The sequence below is a fragment of the Crocodylus siamensis genome, unplaced genomic scaffold, assembly GCF_052110815.1.
Source record: "Crocodylus siamensis isolate JL-2025a unplaced genomic scaffold, ASM5211081v1 HiC_scaffold_394, whole genome shotgun sequence".
NCBI classification, from domain to species: domain Eukaryota; kingdom Metazoa; phylum Chordata; order Crocodylia; family Crocodylidae; genus Crocodylus; species Crocodylus siamensis.
The window spans coordinates 1-17,073 of NW_028324804.1; the positions used below are offsets into that span (position 1 = coordinate 1).

The following is a 17,073-nucleotide window of genomic DNA, read 5'->3' on the forward strand; positions in this document are numbered from 1 at the left end:
GAGACGGGGCGGAGCTCGCCCATGGAGGCGGCGGAGCCGGAGCGGGACATCCGCCGCTTGTTCGCACCGGAAGCCGGTGCCCGTGCCGGCGGCCAGGAGCCGGCAATAAAAACGGCCGGCCGGAACAGATGCGGCGGGAGTCCGAAGGGGGGACTCCCTGCCGCGGAGACGGAGGCTCCAGGAGGAGAGACGGCAGGGGGCCCTGCACCAGGCAGGAGCGTGGACCCCGACGGGGGGTGGCCGCCCACCCCGGCGGAGGGAAGGACGGCGGCGGCAGCCGGGCCCCGAACCCTGAGCGGGGAGTGGCGGATTGGCCCGGAAGACGAGGATTCCAGTGACGGGGAGTACTGGGACTGCGCCCCGCCTGCACCCGGAGTTTACAGGTCGGGAGCCGGCGCGGGGGCCTGGGAGGGCACCGACGAGGCACCGTAAGTGCCTGGACCGGCGCCGGACACCAGCGGCCAGGAACCGGTGGGGGGACCCCCGGGAGGACCCAGGTCGAAAGCTGGGGTGCTAGCCGGCTAAGTTTCTTGCCCCGGGCAAGGGATCCGGTGAGGAGAACCACCAGGAAAGCCCGGGCGAGGGCCGGGGTCTCGACTACAGGAGACCCAAGGGGGCGTGAGGCCGGGGTGTTAGGGGGCGGTGGAGCCCCGCAACGTGACCGTCGGGGGACCCCGGGCTACAGAGAACCAGGAGCCGTCCCACTGAACCTTACAACAAGTCGTGGCGGGCGAGAACCAGGGCGGGGACCTGACTACCCTACATCTGCTCCGGACCAACGGCGTCCCAGGGGAATAGCGCCACCCTTCCACCTTGAGCCGCTGTTCCGAAGGGGGTTCGCCCCCCCCCTCTAGCCCGACGGTCACAGAATGCAATTCGTTTGGAAATGCAAATAATGCAATCTTTGGATAAAGACTGAAACAAACTATCATGGGATCATCTAATCTTTGTGTTATTAAATTTACTGTCAAAAATGGCGTCTGTCAGAGGGTAAATTAAACACTACAATCAGGTAAATTTTTGTCAAGCAGCTGAAATTCACCTACCTGACTGATCCTGCTTACAAGTTTTGTCCTGTGTCCAATCCTTCAAGAGACAACTCCCATTACTAACATGGACTAAAATATTAATACAGAATGTGAAATATTAAGTTTCACAACTAATTGCAGTTATAAACTAGCTGCAGGGTTTACTGAAAACATTCCTTCCAGGATGAAACAATCCTTTTCTTTCTTCCAAACGGATATATGCGATTTCCTCTTAAAGTGTTCCCTGCATGAAAAGTGAAGGGATCTGCATACAGGAAGTTGGAGAAATTCCAAATCCAATCCCATGAAACTAGAGTCTGCTCTTAAAGAAGCAGCCACATTCCCAATAGACTGGAAGTAGGGGACCCTAGGAACATAGGTCTGGAAGGGCCTCTAAGACCATCCAGGTTAATCCTCTGCATTTCCAAGCACCCCTTTCTCCAAAGTTTCCTAACAATGACCCACTGCAAACTTTCATATAGAACAAGTACAAGAACCTGACCAAAGAGGAACCCCCCCAGAAAATGGCACAGGTAAAAGAAGGGGACATGCAGGCACTGACACTGCAAGGAGAGAGAAGTTATTGAATATATGCACAGAGGATCCAAGGACGAGAAACATACCTCCTGATGTCCTTGCCACTCTAATGTAAGGGAAAAATCTTGATCTGTAATTTGACATGTGGCTTGACATAGAGCAGAGCAGAGTTATGATGAACCTTTGAGGTGTCTACCTATGAGCATCAGTATCAGTCCATGCCAGTCACAGCCCCGCAGTTGGAGGAGTGGTCACTGTCCACAGCAAATTAGAGCCAGAGCCCAGGAGCTGGATGACAGCTTTTCCTTCCACTCTTCTACTGAAAATTAGCTTTTCACTTGTTTTCACACTGACCTGAAACAGGCCTCCTTCTTGCTCCCTTTCTAAAGGGAAAAAGTGAGGATCCCTGTAGGAAAGTATGAGTGACAGTCCCTGAGGGCATCTCCATTAGATGTAGCAATTGGACTTTCCTGTGCTGGAGTACAGCTGGGAGGGACCGCCAGAGGTCATCTAGTCCAACTTCTTGCCTGAGGCATGTTTGCCTCTACCCAAAGTATCCTAGACAAACCATAATGTATGGGGTCACTTAGACCTAAGGGGTCAACCATAATCTATGGTGTCAGGGACAACCTAGTTAGGGAACTTTTGGAGGGGCTGGACATATTTAAGTCAGTCGGCCCAGATGCTTTTCACCCAAGGGTGCTGAGGGAATTGGCAGGTGTAATAGCAGGGCCCCTGTTATGGATGTATGAGCACTTGTGGGGCACTGGCCAGGTACCAGAGGATTGGAAAAGGGCCAATGTCCCCATTTACAAAAAGGGGAGGAAGGAGGACCCAGGAAATTATAGGCCAGTCAGTCTTACCTCAGTCTGTGGGAAGACCTTTGAGAAAATTATCAAGGAGCACATCTGCAAGGGCCCAGCAGATGGGGGTAATGCTCAGGGGCAGTAGAGTCCCCCCAGGGCTCGGTCCTGGGGCCTATACTGTTCAACATCTTTATCAGCAATCTAGATGTGGGCATGGAGTGCACACTGTCCAAATTCACTAATGACACCAAGTTGTGGGGTGAGATGTGCACTCTGGAGGGGAGGGACAGAATCCAGCTAGATCTTGACAGGCTGCAGAGGTGGGCGCATGAGAATAGGATAGAATTCAACACAGACAAGTGCAAAGTGCTGCATCTAGGGAGAAGGAACCAGCAACATAACTACAGGCTGGGAAACACCCTTCTTGTCAACACAATGGCAGAAAGGGATCTTGGAGTCATTCTTGACTCCAAGATGAACATGAGCTGCCAATGCAAGGAAGAGGTTGCCGGGGATCACCGAGCCGAATGAATCGGGCCCCAAGGTCACGGTGGGCCGGGGTGGCGATCGGAACGCGAACAGGTGGGATTAGCGGCTGCGGAGTCTGAGAGGCACCCAAGCGTATGGTTTTAACTAAGGATGATTTATTTACTCACGCTTTGAAGCGGAGGCACAAGGTTGCTTTCTTCAGTTACAGTTGCAGAAACACAAACAATTAACAACAGAGGGGTCTGTTGGCCCACGAGGTTCAGTCCGAAGACCTAGTCCCAGGGCTGGTCAACAGCTCATCAATGGGGAATACAAACAACAAAATGTAAACTTTAACACTGTACACGGTAAGTCGCGTGACGCCAGTCCCGTAGGACAACGATGAGAAGTGGTGATGTTGGAAGCTGAAGTCAAAACCAGGTGAGTCGAGCCGAGGTTGCAAACAAAGTCCGGTTGCAAAATCGTAGCCGAAAGTCAGTGCCAAGGTGACTCGGAAGCCAGGTAAATTGAGTCAAAGCCTTAATAGAACAAGCAACACGAAGCGCCAAGCGAAGGAGGAGATCGATAGGCCCTAAAGCCTGCCTGATAGACAGTCCCTGCAGCAGCAGCCTCTGTTTTCAGTTAGCGCGATCTCCCCCCGAGGGAGGGGCTCACTGAACTTTTATATGAATTTAGTGACCAATCAGAATGCTCTCCGCAGAGAAATTTCTAGTCAGATTACCTCATGTCAGGTTCTGGCTGAGCTGCTCTCAGTCAGAAGCTGACACAATCTGAGCATGCCTCTGTGGGGAAAGTAGGTCAACAATGATGGACAGGTCCGCAGGTCACCCAGGGGGCACGGGCTGGGTGAGCCTTGGAACTTTCCACTCAGAGCGTCAAATGCGCATGTCAGTTTAACCTCTTCTGTGTTGTCAGCATACATTTAAGATTTTTCCATGACAGAGGTCTGTAAGGCTAAGCACACCTTCTTGTGCATCTACACATGCATCACAAGCAGGTCCAGGGAGGTGATCCTTCCCCTCTACGTGGCATTGGTCAGGCTGCAGCTGGAGTACTGTGTCCAGTTCTGGGCGCCGCACTTCAGGAGGGACGTGGCTAGCATTGAGAGGGTCCAAAGGAGGGCCACTTCTATGGTTAAGGGGCAGCAGCACAGGCCCTGTGAGGAGAGGCTAAAGGGCCTGAACCTATTCAGCTTCCACAAGAGAAGGCTGAGAGGGGATCTGGTCGCCATTTTGCAAACTCACCAGGGGGACCAGTGGGAATTGGCGGAAGCTCTGTTCCTCAGGGCACCACCCAGGGTTACTAGGAATAACAGCCACAAATTGTTAGCAAGAAGGTGATGCACAAATGCGGTTCGTTTCCTTGGAGGCGCGCAGAGATCACAGACACACAGACATCAGTCGGCACAAAAGGATGTATTTGTTTGCAAACAAGGTCAGAGCAGAGCCAAGTGCTCAGATTAACTCTGACAAAGCAATTGTGTTTGTAAGCGGAATTTATCTTCTCTCTCCTGGGCACGTGTGCAGACACAGGAACTCTTACAGCCTACTTCCGTTTCATACACGCATACATGTAGTTACATCATTACATACATTGCATGTACATTATAATTAACTACTTAAGGATGCGGGGCGGAGAGGTAAATATGCAACAGCTCATTAAGCATGCTCAAAACTGATGCAAAAAATGGTTCGTTTCTTTGGAGGCTCGCAAAGAATCTCAGACACACACTTATTAGCAGCACAAAAGGTGTATTTGCAAATAGGGTCAGAGCAGAGTCAAAGACTCAGATTACTCTGAACCCCTGAGGAATTTTTCAGCCGGTATTTATCCTTTCCCTCCTGGGCACGTGTGCAGAAACAGGAACTCTTACAGCTCATTTCTGTTTCATACAAACATATGTGTGGTTACATCACTTCATCCATCGCATGTACATTATAATTAACTACTTAAGTATGCAGGGTGGAGAAGTAAATATGCATCAGCTAATTGCGCATGCTCAGAAAGTTCTTTAGGTCACCAAGAGTTTAAATCCCCCCCCTTTCAAGGACACAGTCAGTTGAATTCCAGCTTCTGTAATCTGCATGAGAAAAGCTAGGGGGAGGCTGGGGGAGAGTGTGATTTAGTATAAAAAGAACTGTGGCAAGGCTGGCCAAGAAAAAAAAAGTCCTTGGCAGTATTTTTGCTTATCAGGTACGAGATGCAAACTGTGCATTTCTAACAACACTCCATTTCTAACAATATTCCCCCCTCAAGATGCTTTCTGCTCCCCATTTTCATTTAGGCAGATCAAGATAATTATGAGGAATTTTTCTGAGTACCATGACTTTTGCTGCAGTCTGCGCTTTGAGGGGGACTGCTGCGACTTGCATCCCTTCAACTGTGGTGGTTATCAATCTAGTGAGACAGGGAGTAAGGCAAGGAATAAAAATCAAACCAGTCAGAGCACACAAGAATACAAACCCTACTTTCTTCCACCAGGGTCCTCCAAGTAGATTAGACCACCAGTCTTTATCCCATGTGTTTTCCCACATTTGTATTGGTACATGGGCTATTTTCCTAATCTCTTTGGCAATCTCTAAGACTGCTTTTCCGTTATCATCTATTTGGAGACAACAATTAGAAAGGTTGAACTTTCCGCAGACTCCGCCATCGTCTGCGAGTAAATAGTCTAAGGCCATTCGATTTTGGTATATGGCTTCTCTCATCTCAGAACTCTGTCAGGCCAGTAACTCGAGAGCAGTGGCAGTTTGGTTAGTAATTATTTCCAAGACTGCCTGCAACCTGATGATTCTATTTAGCATGTATATTGGTGGCCGGTATCCCCAACTCCCATCATTAGCCCATGTAGCTGGTCCATAATACTCAATAATCCTTTGAGGGGGCCACTCATCCTCCTTCCATTTTTGGGAGCCACCCCGTGTCAAACTTACATCAATACTTCTCTTGGTCCTTTTCCAATCATCATACAAAGAGACTCCCAACTCATTTCCAACCTCAGATGGTAGCAAAAAGAAAGCTGGTACAATTACCCCAATATAGCAGGGTCTTGTCCACCTTTGTGGCAGTACCGTATAGGCTCGCCTTCCGCAAATCCAATAATGTCCTTTTAAGGCCCTGTTCTCCTCTCCCAAGGCCAGGGGGTCACGGTTCCACCAGAAAAGAGGGGGATAGTATTTGTTGTCCCTATGCCCTAAAGGGCCGGTGTAATAGTCACTCAGTTTAAGCTGACATCTCCATACGCCATCTTTATCCCTATACTCGCACTCGGTTATTTCATTTGTGTCATTTGAGGCACTCCAATATCTATTAAACCATGCCATCGTGCCATTCGGGTGTGCCCATTGCCAATTATAGAAGTAGGGTATGAATTGTTCACTTCGGGTCTCATTATATGCCTGACATTTTGTAATGTTAGGATCGAAACGTGATACTCTTGCCCTTCTGACCTTTTTGAAGCAGGTGTCTTCATCATGTGGGAATGATTGTGGAGTGGATGGGTTACATTTCATCCACGTGGAGTTTGGGAGCTTAACAGCAGTAGAATTCCATTGACCTGCATACTTGCTGCAATTAAGGGCATAACACGTAGTGCATGTTCAGACCCATTTCAATGTCCATGTACACTGGCTATGTCCCAAACTCCTCCCTGTACCATTATTGCTAATACAGTACTCTCCTAATGCCACTTGGGAAAGACCCCAGCTGCGGTTCTCATCCCATTCTTGACCAGTACTCTTAACATCCGCCTTATCACTTACCAACCATTTTGGGGCCAAAGGAAAAGCCCTCCAAGGCCACTGTTCTCCAGCCTCTCGGAGTCCCCCACAGGCCAGCAGTTGGTAAGATTGAAGGTACCTGCAATTCTTTCCATCATGTCAACATACAAATTTGTCCCTGGGGGAGCAACTGGGGGAAGCAGGGATATAGGCTGGCGGCTAGGGCTGCTCAATCCTGCTTCTCTTACTACACAGATAACAACAAGGCATATTAAGATTCCCAACATATTCTTCCTTTCTTGAGATCAAATACAGCCTAAACTTTTTCTTCTTACTTTTTTGTCTAATTTTCTGAACTTTGATTAAGCCGTCTCAGGTGCACTTGGAGATCACCAGTAGGTTCACAGCTCCACTTGCTGGCTTCTTCTTCCAAAGACGACTCAGCTTCCGGAGTGAGTTCGTCTTGGGAGTTGTTGTCCTCTGACGCTCGTGGATGTCGCTTCACACTGGTATGGTGTATCCAATGGTCATGGCCAGCAATCTTTACAGCGGTGTGGGTTGTTAGAAGTACCTGGAAAGGGCCACTCCACCACTCAGTCAAAGGTTCCTTTTTCCACCGCTGCACCAAGACCCAGTCTCCCGGGCAGAAGTCATGTACCGGTACGTCTAAAGGCAGACGCTGAAAGGAGGCTGCATACCTGTGAAGAGAAGACAAGACAGACTGCAAAGCAATAACGTACACATGAAGCTCGCCATTACCTAATTCAAAAGCTACATTTTCTCGCATCCCAGGGGGTAAGACTCGAGGCGGTTTGCCAAACATAATTTCATATGGGGTTAATTTAAGGCCCCGTTGGGGAGTGTTTCGAATGCAAGTAAGAGCTAGCAGCAATGCTTGAGGCCACTTAAGCCATGTTTCAATACAGATTTTGGTGAGTAGAGTCTTTAAGGTCCTATTCATGCGTTCCACTTGTCCTGAACTCTGTGGTCTCCATGGTGTGTGTAGTTTCCAAGTGATCTTGAGAGCTTGTGTGACTTCTTGAACTACCTTTCCCACAAAGTGTTGTCCTTGATCTGACTCGATGGATTCAGGCAGGGAATACCGGGGAATGATCTCCTGCAACAAATACTTCACTACTGTAGCCGCAGTGGCAGTCCTGGTGGGCCATGCCTCGACCCAACCAGAGAGCTGGTCTACCATGACAAGTAAAAACCCCTGATGTCCAGACTGTGGGAGCTCGGCAAAATCAATCTGCCATGCTTGTCCAGGGTACGCTGCCCAGGGTCTACCTCCCATTGGCACAGGGGGTTTCCTTCGAGGGTTTACTTTCTGGCATGTGATGCACCTGGTAGCAATACGCTGAGCTTCTACATATAGCCCTGGGGCTACTGCTTGGCGGATCACTAGATCACCCATAGCCAAGTCTCCCATATGGGTTCTTGCATGGAACTGTTGCAGCACCTCCCGAAGCAATGGCCGGGGTATCATGACCTTTCCTCCTGGTACTATCCACCACCCCGGGAGTTCTTTTTTGCACAAGCTTTCTGTGAAAATTTATCTTCTTCAGGGGAATACTGCGGGACTAAATCCTGGACGTATGGCCATATGGCATGGGACAAGGCCTGCCTGGATACTTCCTCCGCTTCTCCACCAATAAATGCGGCTTCCTTTGCTGCCACATCAGCCTTTGCATTTCCAAGCTTATGCTTTTCCTCAGCAGCCTTCCCATGGGCCCGCACATGAATGACTGCTACCTCTTTAGGCCGGTGGAGTGCCTCTAGTAGCTTGATAATCTGGGGGCCATTAGCAATTTTATTCCCAGAAGCCGTAATGAAACCCCTTTCTTTCCACAATAGTCCGTGCGCATGGACCGTAGAAAAAGCATAGCGAGAATCAGTGTATACATTAACCCGCTGGCCTGTCCCCAGCTGTAATGCTCGGGTGAGCGCAGTGAGTTCCGCGGCCTGTGCCGACCATGAGCTCGGCAATGACTCCCTCCATACTACCTTATCCAAGGTTACCACTGCACATCCTGTTTGTCTTTTTCCATCGATGACAGAGCTGGAGCCGTCTACGAAGTATTCAGCATCTGGGTCTTTAATTGGGTCCTCAGCAAGATCAGGCCGCACCTGTGTGGTCTGATTCAGGACCTCAAGACAGTCATGCGTCGGTTTCCCTGGCTCCGGCAGCAAGGTTGCAGGGTTTAAGGCTGTAGTATGTTTGAAAGTAAGTCCTGGATTAGAGAGCAAAAATATTTCATACCGTGATTGTCTGGAGGGGTTAAGAAACTTTCCTCCCTCAGTCCCTAGAATCTGGGGAACTCCATGTGGGGTGTGTATTTCCATATCCGCACCCATGACTATCTTCTGGGCTTCTTCAACAACCACTGCTGTGGCTGCCACAGCCCGAAGACAGGCTGGCCACCCGAGTGCAACTGGATCTAGAACCTTTGAGTAATATCCCACGGGTCTCCAGGTTGGGCCTGATGGCTGTGTCAGCACCCCTGATGCGACCCCTCGATTCTCATGAACATACAGTCGATATGGCTTTTTACTATTTGGGATGGCCAGGGCAGGGGGCTGGATTAATGCTGCCTTCAGCAGATCAAAGGCATGCTGCATTTCTTTATTCCATTTCCATTTAGTGAGACTCTCCTTAGTCAGGGAGTCATACAGTGGTCTAGCCTTCCCACCATAATCTGGTATCCATAGCTGACAGAACCCAGTTAGCCCTAGGAATGCCCGCAGCTCCTTGGGTGACTTAGGTGGGGTTAGACCTTGGATTGCCTGTATGCGATCTGCACTCAGGGCTCTGACTCCTCTTGAGAGCTTATATCCCAAAAATGTGACTTCAGGCTGACATATTTGGGCTTTCTCTCTAGAGACTTTATATCCTTTTCCCCCTAGAGTGTTTAGCAGTGACCTGGTGGCTTTCTCGCAGAGTTGCAAGTTTGGGCTTGCAACTAGCAGGTCATCCACATACTGGAGGAGAGTCACTGCGGGGTGTGATCCCTTCCACTCCTCCAAGTCCTTCTGAAGGGCAAGTCCGAAAATATTGGGGGCCACTATGAATCCTTGTGGAAGAACTGTCCACATGAGTTGGGCTTTATGGAAAGTATCTGGATCCTCCCATTCAAAAGCAAACAATTTTTGACTCTCTTGGTGAAGGGGAATGGAGAAGAAAGCATCTTTCAAATCTAGCACTGAACATATTTCAGCTTCCCCCGGTACTTGTGTCAAAATCGTGTGTGGGTTCGGGACTACAGGATGGTCTGAAAGGACCTTCTTATTTACTGCTCGCAGGTCTTGGACCAGTCTGTATGAGACCCCATCTGCCTTTGGCACTCCAAGAATGGGGGTGTTATATGGTGAGGACCCTTCCACTAGCCATCCGCACCTCTTGTATTTCTCTATTAACGGCTTGAGTCCAGCTCTGGCCGCTCGGCTGAGTGGATACTGCTTTACCTGAACGGGCCCCTCCCCATCCTTGAGTATGATCCTTACCGGGGAGACCGACTTAGCTCACGCAGGGGTTCCATCAGCCCATACCGAAGGGTCTACTCCAGTCATGTGATCTTCAGAACTTACTACAGGGCGTCGGTCCTCCAGAAGAGCCATCTGATAGTTCGAGCTCTGCTTGACAGGTAACTGGACCACCATCTGATTGTCTCTGAAAAATATCTCAGCTTGCAATTTTGTGAGTAGGTCCCGCCCAAGTAGTGCAACCGGGCAACTTGGAGAATATTCAAAGGAGTGCTCAAGCAAATGGTCCCCCACTTTGGTGAGGAGTGGTTTACAAACAGGGAGTTGGGATTGCATTCCCTCAATCCCTTCCACAAGAACATGCTGTTCACTAGTTCCTGCACAGGGGGGGTTTTCTGGAATCATTGAAAATGTAGGCCCAGTATCCACCAAGGCTTCAAAGTTTTTGCCACCAACCCTAATGGTTACCATGGGATCTTCTCGGGCTCCAACCCGAAGGGTAGTGGTCTTAGATCCCCGTCCCCTTCATTCTGTGTCCTCACCTTTTTCCTCTGCCCGCATGAGGTGACCTTTTGTTTCACCCTCTCTCTTCTCCTTCAACTTTGGGCATTCCCTCTTCCAGTGTCCTTTCTCTTTGCAATAAGCATAAACGTCTGCTCCCACTCTTTCTCCTTTCCCTTTCTGCTTCCCAGCCTTTCCAGGGTTACCTCCAGTTATAACAGCTGCCAGTGCTGCCATCTGTCGCTGAGCCTTTTTCTCCTCCTTCTGCTCCTGCATATGCTCATGATTCCCATACACCTTATATGCAATTTCCACCAGCTCTGAAATCGGTTTCCCAGCACCTCCCTCAGTTTTCTGTAACTTCTTACGAATATCAGCAGCGGATTGACCAATAAACATAAGATTTACCATGCGTTGATTATCTCGGGCTTCTGGATCTAGGTCCGAAAACCTGCGGAACGCCTCATACAGCCTCCCGAGGAAAGCTGAGGGATCCTCTTCTCTTCCCTGTCTCACTTCATACAATTTAGACAGATTAGTAACCCGAGGCACTGCCTTCCCCATTGCTTCCACTATAATCCCCAGATACCGTGCACTCAGCTCTCTTCCTTCTGCAGTAAGATTATCCCATCTCGGTTCCTCAACAGGGCAGGTATCACGCAAGGTACGACAAGCAGCTCCCTCTGCTTCTACCCTGGCTGCTGCAATGCGCTCTGCCATCCCCAACACTAATCTCCTTTCCTCCGGGGTCAGGAGGGTTTCGAGCATCATCTGGACATCAGCCCAAGTGGGTCGATGGGTTTGCCCAATAGATCAAAACAGGTCCCTCATCTTTTCAGGGTCTTCACGAAAAGAGGGGCTCTGATTCTTCCAGTTAAATAAATCTGAAGTACTAAATGGGGTGTAGACAAAAGTTGCATTGCCCCCCTCTCCGATAACCTCTCGCATTGGGCAATTCAGCACCGGCTGTGATTCTACAGTCTTGCGCAAATAATAGCCCTTATTCCCTGATTCAGATGGGGCGCCTGGCTGAGGCTCACGCTCTGAATCATTAGGTATGTTTTGATACGCCGGTGGTGGTTTCCCTGAGGGAGGGAGCAGTGGTGCAGAGGGACTGGATCCCGAGAAGTTGTCTGATTCATCCTCGCTACCTGACAGGGTGACCGGAGAGCGGGTCCGATACTCAGTCAATTCAGAATTCCCCCCCTCATTAGACTCAGGGAGTACAGGCAGTCCTCCTTGAGTCTTTCCTTTAACAACCATCACATGAGACTTTACTAAGCATTTCTTAATCCAAGGTGGCTGATTTTGAACCACCCACAACCAACAATCGATATAAGGAAATTGATTCCAATATCCATTCTGCATAACTATTTCATGGATAGCTATCACTTCTTTTACTACAAAGGATCCTTTCGGGGTCCAGTGGACCCCAAATGTTGGCCACTCGAGTTGACAAAACTTAATTAAATCACCCTTTTTCATCTTCACTCCATAATCTGCCTGCTTTCCAAATTTACTGAAATTTTGTAATATATAACCTAAAGGCATATTAGAGTTTTCTACACGGGAGCGACCCGCACCCATTGCCCACAAGAGTGCGCCCAACGCACACCAAATACCAAAAGATCCTAGTTACAGACAGTTCTCATATACCAGGCCGAAAATTTCCCAGTATTAAACCAAATCGAACGCGTCTTTGTTCCCGGATCCAGACCAAATTGGGCAAGGGAATTTGTATACTCACTCAGATACCCTAGAGATCTCTGATCAGAATGCCGGAGTGTGTATCTGGCGTCCTCAGAAACCAAAAATTTGCACAGGAGCCTTTAACTTCCCGAATATCCCGACTCACGTCTCAAACCCCTGGGCGAGCCCAAAAAGCCGGCTCGGTGCGCACTCCCCGTGGTGTCAGAGACGGTTTTGTCGCTGAATTCCGGGGTAGTCCAAAGATGCCCCACTTTGGGTGCCAATTTGATGCAAAAAGCGGTTCGTTTCTTTGGAGGCTCGCAAAGAATCTCAGACACACACTTATTAGCAGCACAAAAGGTGTATTTGCAAATAGGGTCAGAGCAGAGTCAAAGACTCAGATTACTCTGAACCCCTGAGGAATTTTTCAGCCGGTATTTATCCTTTCCCTCCTGGGCACGTGTGCAGAAACAGGAACTCTTACAGCTCATTTCTGTTTCATACAAACATATGTGTGGTTACATCACTTCATCCATCGCATGTACATTATAATTAACTACTTAAGTATGCAGGGTGGAGAAGTAAATATGCATCAGCTAATTGCGCATGCTCAGAAAGTTCTTTAGGTCACCAAGAGTTTAAATCCCCCCCCTTTCAAGGACACAGTCAGTTGAATTCCAGCTTCTGTAATCTGCATGAGAAAAGCTAGGGGGAGGCTGGGGGAGAGTGTGATTTAGTATAAGAAGAACTGTGGCAAGGCTGGCCAAGAAAAAAAAAGTCCTTGGCAGTATTTTTCCTTATCAGGTACGAGATGCAAACTGTGCATTTCTAACAACACTCCATTTCTAACAAAACTACAACAGTTCACTAACAGTTCATACCCCAAGGCCATGGAAAGTTGAATTCCAGCTTCTGTAATCAGCATGAGAAAGACGGAGGTGGGACTGGGGGAGAAAGGAGCCTTGGACAGTATTTCTTTCTTATCAGGTGCAAGATGCAAGCTGCGCATTTCTAACAAAGGTTCAGGCTGGACATCGGCAGACACTACTTTACAGTAAGAGCTGCCAGGCTCTGCAATGGGCTCCCAAGTGAGGTGAGGAGGCTCTCAAGAGGAGGCCGAACAGGTATTTGGCTGGGGTAATATGACCATGGCACTCGTTCCTGCCTGGGGCAGGGAGTCGGACCTGAGAATCTGGTTAGGTCCCTTCCGACCCTAAGCAGTATGAAACTATGAATCCTAGCCCTACCCTCCAGTATATCTACTATCCTCTCCCAGCTTGGTTTCAGCTGCAAACTGCCGAGGGTGCTCTCTATGCCATCTTCCAGGACATTGATGAAGACAGTGAACAAAACTAGCCCCTGGACCAACCCCTGGGGAACCCCACTTGATACTAGCTGCCAACTAGACATCAAGCCATTGATTACTACTTGCTGAGCCCAGTGCTCCAGACAGTTTTCTAAACACCTTATAGTCCATTGAACCAGCCTGTACTTCCTTAGCTTGCCTACAGGAATGTTGTGGGGGACCAGACCAAAAGCCTTGCTAAAATCAAGTTATACCACAGACACGGCTCTCCCCACATCCACAGAGCCACTCACCTCATCATAGAAGGAAATCAGGCTGGTCAGGCATTGCCTCTGGCAAATCCATGCTGTTTGTAATCACCTTCTTCTCCAAGTGCTTAGAAATGGATCCCTTGAGGAACTGCTCTGATTTTTCCAAGCACTGAGATGAGGCAGATTGGTCTGTAGTTCTCTTAATCCTCCTCCCCTTTCTTAAAAATGGGCACTTTGTTTGCTCTTGCCCAATCCTCTGGGACCTCTCCTGATCACCAAGAGTTTTCAAAGGTAATGGCCAGTGGCTTTTCAATCTCATCAGCCAACTCCCTCAGCACGCCAGGGTGCATTCTGTGCAGCCCCACAGACTTGTATATATCCAGCTTTTCTAAGTAGTCCCTAACCTGTTCTTTCACCACTGAGCACTGCTCACCACCTCTCTCAATTGTGCTGCCCAGTGCAGTAGTCTGGGAGCTGAACTTGTCTTTGAAGGCTGAGGTGAAAAAGGCATTGAGCATTTCATCCTTTCCTGCATCCTCTGTCACAAGGTTGCCTCCCTCGGTGACGGACCCGCACTTTCCCTAATCCACCCCTTCCTAACCACATACATACCAGTGTAGGATCTAGTGCACATGTGCCTCATTGGGGAAATGGCTTCCTTGTGCCTTTACTCCTCAAGGTCTCTGGAAAAACACGAAGATCTAGATCTACAATGCAATGATCAAGCCTACACCTCTACCAGTGTGAAATGTGGATGACCTACCATTTTCATCTCACCAGCCTGTACAGGTATCACTACATATGTCTTATGAAGATCCTCCACCCCACACAAAATGGGAAGATTGTTATTAAAACGCCAGCATCCTGGCTGAAGCCAATGTTACCAGCATTGATTCAGTGATCCTCAAGCACCAACTTCACTAGACCAGACATTGTGAGGGGATGCCTGACTCTTGATTCCCGGAAATGCTCAACTCCCAGCCTACACTTGGCCTGAGCTCTCACAGTGGCCAGAGGAAATGCTGCCAGGGTATACTGAAGGCATATATCTAGAAAATGGATGCCAACTTGAAGAGCTAGGAAGAGCTGGCTACCAGCTGACTCCAGTGACTGATGCAGGCTCAAACAATGGCCGTCCATTGCAAGGTGAAGCATACTGCCCTCAATGCAGAGAAGAGAGGACGGAGAAAAGACAAGCGCAGGAATCACTGGCCACAGCCTACTTTCCCCTTAGGAAAGACCTGTAACTGCTGCAGATGGTTCAAAGATTGGACTCTTACCTCACCTGAAGAGCCATCAGTGAGTCATGGCAGAGATCATCCCTGAATGAAGGGATTGGTGACAATGACATCTCTTGCTGCGCAGGTCACTTTAACTCCACATACGGACAATTTAATTCTTTAGATAAGTTTGTTTCCTCACAGTTTATACATCAGTAACTCTGAGCAGACGTGACACTGATATTTCTTACTATCATAGCCCCTGTAAGGAGTGTGAGCAGGAGCTTTACTTCACATTTTCTTGATTTTCCAACATGTGAACTTGGGTTTTTAAATGACTGGGAAGGGCAAACTAATGACTGGTGCAGTGGGATTTGGCCACAACCATAGAAAAGGTCTGTGTGTGTCTGGCTCACGGGCAACACAAGAAGTGATGCTACAGTCCCACCAGACTGACATGGGAACATGCCAGGGAAGGCGATAAGTTTTGTTAATTAGGAATCCAATCTCTTAATGAAACCTGCTCACTCCACAACATTTATGACACGGAAATAAGATGCGAAATAAATCAATCAATCACCAAGCAAAACATACTTTGATATTTATTAGCAACACCTTTATTGACTGCAATAGTGAGGACAATTAATCCCTTGGGAGTGATTTTTCAATAATTACAATGAGGGAAAAGGGCCAAAGTTTGTACAAGTCACTTTTTAAGCAGCGACAGCAGCTCCACTTCTCAGGAGCGCAGGCTCTGAACAAGGAGCGCTGCAATGAACACCGGGGCCAGGTACAGCTGCATTTCCCAACACAACTGGCCCCGGGTTTTGGTGCCTCATCTTCGCCGCCCCTCACCCGACCCCCGCAGCTGCACCCGTCAGTGCCGGACCCCACAGACCCCCGAGGGCCCCTCGGTCATGCAGGAAATGACCCACGGGCCGGAGACGGACCGTCCAGTTCAGCCACGTCCTGCCCTCCGTGGTCGGGGGATGAAGAAACCCAACCTGCGCGTCCAGGGTCACGGACACGGCACAGCTGATCGTCTGCAGGGAGAGAAGTCCTCCAGGGTCACAGACATGAGCATGACTGAGGCCAGAGGGGACAACTAACAGGTCCTGTCTTGCACGTTTCCTTTCCCTCTCACTGGCAGCGTCAGAGCCTGATTTCACCGTCCCACACCAGGAACCAGGGCCGGATCCTTTCCCCAGCGAATGAGGCCGGAGGGAAGGTGAAAATCGGGGCCCCGGTGCCAGCATCGAGAAACGACACCCACCCCAATGTGTAGTCCAGACAGACCCCGACCCTGCTGGGCTCCCGGTGCAGGGACAGGGGGGTGCAATCAGGGGCCGTGAGAGCCTCGTACTGACCCCTCCAGCACTGCATGGCCCAGACCCCCTCCACGGGGCTAAATCTGCTCCCTCCCTTCCTCCTCACAGACTCTCTGGCCACCCCCATAGCCCACCATGCCCCCTCCTCCACCTCCACCTCCCACCAGTGTCTCCCTGAGGTGAATCCCTCACGGCCCAGCACACAGCGCCAAGTGTCAAATCTCTCAGGATTGTGGGGCAGATCCTGCCGTGTGCGTGTCCATCCCACACTCTTCCCATCCTCAGGCAGGGCAAGCTCGGGATGAGCCATGTCTGGATCCAGAGTCACCTCCTCTGCGCGGAAAGGTGATATAAGAGCGTGAGGAGCAGAGCTCAGCCCGAGGACAGGGGGTGATCGAGGCAGGGGCAGCTTCGGCTGCAGCTGGAGGTGAATCCGGGATTGACCCGAGCAGGAAGGAGCCCGGAGACCTCAGCAAAGGGCAGGGCCAATCCCCCCACCCGGCAGGAAGAGACAGGCCAGAAACAGAAACACCCCGGCTGGGCCAGGGCTGGGACACGGCATCATTCCCCTCCTGCACCTGCCGGTCACAGGCAGCGATGAGAGACCCTGGGGCTGAGGAGAGCCCAGCAGAGGGTGTGAAGGGGAGAGCACGGATACAGCTTATCTGCCCCTGCACTATCCACTGCCTGTCTTCAGTCCCACTCTGTGAAACCTT

The 17,073-nt window shown here is 49.8% G+C and overlaps 1 pseudogene; it reads right to left on the reverse strand.

Annotated features, from left to right (window-relative positions):
• Positions 1-15,760: 15,760 nt before the first annotated feature.
• LOC149851714 (butyrophilin subfamily 1 member A1 pseudogene) lies at positions 15,761-16,826 on the reverse strand (annotated as a pseudogene).
• Positions 16,827-17,073: the final 247 nt, after the last annotated feature.